Source organism: Grammomys surdaster, unplaced genomic scaffold (genome assembly GCF_004785775.1).
Source record: "Grammomys surdaster isolate TR1022 unplaced genomic scaffold, NIH_TR_1.0 125807, whole genome shotgun sequence".
NCBI classification, from domain to species: Eukaryota; Metazoa; Chordata; class Mammalia; order Rodentia; family Muridae; genus Grammomys; species Grammomys surdaster.
This window is the reverse complement of record NW_021620638.1, coordinates 2,720,484-2,726,483: the sequence shown is the minus strand read 5'-3', so window position 1 is coordinate 2,726,483 and position 6,000 is coordinate 2,720,484.

Below are 6,000 nucleotides of genomic sequence, written 5' to 3'. Positions count from 1 at the left end.
GGGAGACAGACACTTACACAGTAGAGAAGGAGAGGACAAAAAGAAATACCACATGGGATACCAGGCCAGAGAGACCTAGAGGCGAATGGTAAGAAAGCACAAAGGGAAGAAGTAGCTGAAGAGGTGGACTCTACAGTCTAGAATCAAATTTGGGCAGCAGAAGCCAGCAGAAACAAATGACTCATACATCCCTTAGGAGAGTCAAATCAGCAGCTTGGTTTCGGAGAGGAAAAAAAATGAGGACATGACTGCTCCCAGGTATGGTTGAGAAGGATTTATTGCAGTTTACCTAGAAAACCACCAGGGGCGGAAAAACCCAGTCGTGAGTGGAGGTGATGGGGGAGGGGAAGTGAGAGAGGAAGAGAAGAGAGTGCCTGGGAATCCAGATACCTAGAGGGCAATAGATCAAGAGACGGAAGGATATACAGGAGTCAGAGGCTGGGGGAAGGGAAGTCCAGCCCAGTCCCAGTGTTGGAGTGTTGGGGTAGGAGGTGGGGTACGCAGCCAGGAAATCTCTGTAACGGGTAGGAAGTGAGGAAGGCTGATTGCAAGAGTCCGCTTAAATATGTTAAATAGGCACCCTGTAACCAATTGTCCGGGTTTCTTTGAGACCTTACAAAGCCCTGCAGAGCTGCACGGGCCTTGCACTTTGCAAAAATGAACCATCTGGACATGTGGGCAGCAAGCTTTTGGCATGAAAGAGTGAGAGACTTGTTCTTTGTCATGAAAAGACTTGATTGGTTTTTTGGAATAGTTCTTGGACTGGTAGGAAATTGAAGCCTCATCCTTGGAAACGGCTGTTGTCTCATCCTTTGGTAGATTATTTCAGAGGGTCCGTATTTGTGAAAGCAGAGTGATGAGGTGTGTGCTGGCATTCCTTCTAGGCGCTGCCCAACCGTTACCTGGCAACAAACAGCCAGATAGGCGTGGCTTGCTATAAAAGGGGCTCTTTGGCCTCTCCTTGCTTTCTGCCTTCCCTCTCTCTGACTCTCTTCTCTTCCTGACCCCTTTCTCCTTCTCTTCCCTTCGCCTCTGTCTCCACTTGTTCCTGGCCAATCTCCCCCTCCCCCCCCCTCCTCCTTCTCTCTCCCTTCCTCCCTCCTTCTCTCCCTCCCCCTCCTCTCTCTCCCCTCCCTTCTCAACTACTCTTCCCATGCCCCCCCAAATAAATTCCATTCTATACTTACCAGCTGCATGGCTGGTACCTCAGGGGGAAGGGATGCTTCAGCTTGGGCCCATCGAGGCACCCTTCCCACCTCACCATACCGTGCTCTATAAAACATATCCTTGGCTTTTTATAAAATGCAACAGGGTGTTTTTGTTTGTTTGTTTTGTTGTTGTTTGGTTAGGCAAGCCGTTTAAGGCGCTCGCAATTTCAATGCATGTCACTTAGAGCCTCCTTTTAGGAGTCACGTCACTGTATGGATGTGTCCGGAGATGTGTAGCCAAAGAGTGTTTAGGGAAACAGAGAAGTCTGGTGTGGAGGAAGTCAATACAGTGAAAGACGGAGTGCCTTTCCGTTTCCTTCCTTCCCTATTCGTGACCATGGCTGCTCAAAGTGTGGAACTTTCTTCTGTGTTGGCCCATAGATTGTTTATCAAGTCAGCAGTGAGTTAAGTTCAGAAATCCAGAGTAGGTCTTCAAGTACTGTTGTCGTTGTTGACCACATATGTAATGGTACTGGACACGTGTAAAGCAAGCACATCACATTCAGTATGGTGTCCCACCAAGGAATAGTCACCATTAGCCAACCAAAGTGGAAATGTGAATACTGGTCAACAGGAGGCTTATTTCATTAATGGTTAATTCTGCTTCTGTGCTCCTATCCCCACTCCAATTAAGTATAAAACACACATTGCAAGATTTGATGCCAGGCCATAAAAGCTAGAGACAAGCCCTGCCACCCAGCAGTAAATATTAAGAGAAAGATTTAATGTAAACGGTGGTGTATGGCAGTGCTGATGGTTTCTTATAAGCTACATGGACTAATTTAGAAAGGGGGGAAAAGGCAGAGAAGCCTTCAAGGAAGTAATAACCCAGAGGTAAAAAATATTGATTAGGGAAAAATATTATCTTAATCAAAATATGTCTTTTAGCCGGAAGTTGTTTAGACTCTAGAAAGAGAAAGCAAAATATGTTTCTAAGATGCACTTTTTTTCTTGTGTTATGTGTTGAATAATGACCATGGTTATTGCTCTTTCTCAGGTCTTTGCTGTATAAATCAAAATATAGGCTTTAAAATTTTTGTGAGAAACTTTATTTATTAGTGTGATAAACACTAAGCAGTAGCAACTATTTTCTAAATATCTCTACATATAAACTGTGGCTTGTGGTGTTTTAAATTATATGTCCTGATACATTTTGCAAGTCTGGTCACATGCAGAATTTTTCTTCTAATGAGAACTTGCCACTTCTGCTCTTTGTCACCTGTCCTCAGAAGCAAATAATTCAAAACAGCCTTGCTTTTCAAGTATCTGAGTGATGGGCAAGCAACTCCTATAGAGTCTGCTTCCAGCTGTAAGCCTGCCTTCTCAAACATTAGGGCTAGATATTTCAATGTGCCATGTATTCTTAAATTTTTATGTAACAAAATGCTGTGTGCTCATTGTTTGCCATCTGGACATCAGCTTTACTCATAGGAGAGACTGTCATTGGGATACATTATCCTTTTCTTGTACTCCAGAGGTGGAGAAAAACTAAATCAAGACATAGTAAGAGCACACAAGTACAGTGTCTATTCATTCTGTGCCTGCATACACGAAATAAAAAACTCATAACTTGTACAATGAATTTAGCCTTTATAGCCTAGAAAATTAAAGGTTCATTTGATGAGCAGGGGTTCAGATTATTAAGGAATCAGATTCCCTTGGAGCCTCTAATTCACATTTCCTATACAAGTACTGGATCTCTCTCCAGCTTCCCTCACCTGGCCTATGCATTTCCTTGCTTTGCTCTGAACACATATGCCAAAGCCTTTCAGTGTTTTTCAAGATATGCAGTCTTCACTTGTGCTTTGAAAATAAGAGAAAGAGAGAGTCCTAAAAATCATTTTGAATCCATTTTCCCCTCATCAAAATATGCAGAGAGCACCCCCTGTTGGCTGCTTAGCAGCAGGCAACACACAAAGCAGTTTACCTGGAGAGCTCTGGTGATTTGGATCCTGTATCAAAAAAGGGGGGAGGGGAAATCAATATTTACTTAATGGAAAAAAAGCAACATTGATAGAGAAGGAAGTTTTATTCTCTAACTTTTAATAGGATCTTACAAGAACTGGGGAGGGAAACACTCTTTTTATTTCTTCATTCTTTCATTTTTTTTAGGCTTAAAATCAGGTTCATTTCCATTATTAGATAATTTCCTGAACAGAACTCTGAGGAGGGGCCCTCTAACACATACATTTGTTTTGTCTGAGGCCACACTTGGCTCTTTAGGGTCTGTGTTTAGTCTGTTCTAGGAGAAGGCTAAGAAAAGCACCTTCAGTCTGTACTCACCCCCAGTTTTAGTTGGACAATGAAGGAAAACAGGAGAAAGAGGCATAGCATGTACATTTTTGTCTGCTGTCCTGCACATTGAGTTAATAGAAGCAGATTTTTCTTGTGTTTACTGTGCATATACTATGAAGCTAGCCTTTTAGTTCTCCTGCTAAAATCTGAGGTTACTCTTTTATATTAGACCAGAGATCTTTATTTTAGAATACTGTTTTAAAAGTGTAATGTTATGATTTAAAAAAAAAAAACAACTACGTTCTTTACCAATCCTGCCAATTCGATGTTTTTCTCTAAGAAATCTCTTGTTTAAGAAATTTAAATATTCATGCTTTTAGCTTTTAGTCTCTATTCTATTATTCTGTTCATTCTAATAATCTATTCCTATGTCTCTACATATGAATCTCAGGTGCCCATCAAAGGACCTGACTTCTTATCCTGAGACTGGCATATTCTTTCTGTACAGTATAAGTCATATAAACTTTCCATGTTTCAACTTGCTCTTCTGAAAAAGTCACGGACTTGACTGTTGACTTAAGATACATGGGGTACTAGATGCACAGCCAGATGCTTGCATCAGTGTGTGAGAGGACTGGTGATGGCAAAGGAGTTTCCATGCCATCCCATTGCTAGGAAGACCAGTGACTTGATTCCTGGTGATGTGTAAGAGTTCAGCAATTGTGTCTGATGGGCTAGGTCCTGATCCCATTGTGCCTTGGGCCACATGCAGACATTTTTACATGTTGTTGATACTCAGCTTTCTTGTATGGAAACACTGAGTTAATTTTCCCATGGGACACTGGTTGCAGATGGACGAGAGAATTCTAGACCACATTCATGGACAGGTGGAAGGAAAATGTGTATAAGGTTTTAAAAAGTATGTCATTTGACTTCGTTTCTTCATTTTAATCTTGAACAGCCCTGGATGCACACTGAATAATTTAGACTTTATCTTTGTTGTGTGACTTTTTCTGAATTCTATATGTCTACCCATCCTAGATAGGGCAACAGCAGACTAAAGAAACAATCCCCTTCACATTCAGTTTGGTAAGCCAGAGAGTCTTGGGGATCCTTATCAAGTGTGGTGGGAATACTTACAAGAAGCATAGGTTAGTCTCACAGGGCTGCATCAGCAGAGTCTCTTGCACAGGCATATATGACGTGCATAAAAACTGCATCACTCCAGTTCCCCAAACTGTGACAAGCAGCTACCCAACTAGAGGAGTCTCTTCTTCTCATAGTAACTGTTTACTATTTGTTCGACATCAGGGAAACTCCCCCAACCCCCAGTCATCTACCTTTCTAATTTCATGAGCTGGGGGTGGGGGGGAGGTAACTCCTTTCTCCCTCCAGAAGGGAAGATAGCAATGCAAAAGAAACCTTTCCACAACAGTCTTACAAAGGAAAGTTGGTGTAATATTTTAACTAGGGATAAAACATAGTTATGATGAAGTTATCAGGATGTTAGGAAAACTTATGCTTTGGAGGCATAACTCAGTGTGTTAAGAGTTCTTGCTGCTGTAGAAGAGGACTAGAGTTATTTCCCAAGCATTCTCCAAAGCTGCTGACAATCATCCCTATCTCTGGTTCCAGGGTATCTGACACCCTCTTCTGCCATACTCAGGCACCAGGTACACATATGGCACACATAGACACATGCAGGAAGTGCTCACAGCCATGAAAATAAAACTAAATATTCTTTCTCAAAATGTAAAAAGCTACTATGTGTGAACATTAATGCATTTTTAAAAATTGCTATGATTGTGTTTTTCATAGGTGAACATGTAGAGAAGAGACTTACATGGTGTTTCTGACTCTGACTCTGATGTTGGATAGTTGTGTTCTAATGTGATGTCCTTAGGACATAAAGCAAGGGTATTTTAAGAAAAGTAATAAATTAGAAATCAAAAACTGAAGCTTAATCCATGGCCACAGGTAAACCTTTCATGTTTCCAGGCGTCTCCCCTTTTATTTCTTCTTCCTTAGAATTGGTAGAAAGGCCTAAAAACTGTATACAGTGGTGTGGGAACATTCAACTGGAACAGAGTCAGCCACAGATGGGCAACACGGCCTCAAACAACAGTGGAGCTGAGCTCTATAACAAAGAGGATGGCTGTGAAGCAATTATAAATTGATGATGACATTTTAAATTTACTATCTGTCCTTTGAAATCTCAGTGGAAATACTTCCACTCAATTTGATGTTTAATTAATTTATTGTCAATATGTGGAAGAGTTATGCTAAACTTTGATTATAATTTCTAGTGCATTTAGTTTTTGCTACCTAAACTTATCCTTTAAATTTTCATTTTTGGGCTAAGAGCAAAATGGGAGAGAGGGCCCTGGTTACTGGTGAAAGTCAGTTGCCATAATCACATTGCTCCTCATTCTGGATCATGGGGCCATAAAGACTTACAAAATCTCTAAATCTATAGGATGAATTGTTCAAAGGAAGGATGCTGTTATTAGCTACATTGTTTTACTTAGAAACTTATACTGTAATGCAGTCAGCAACT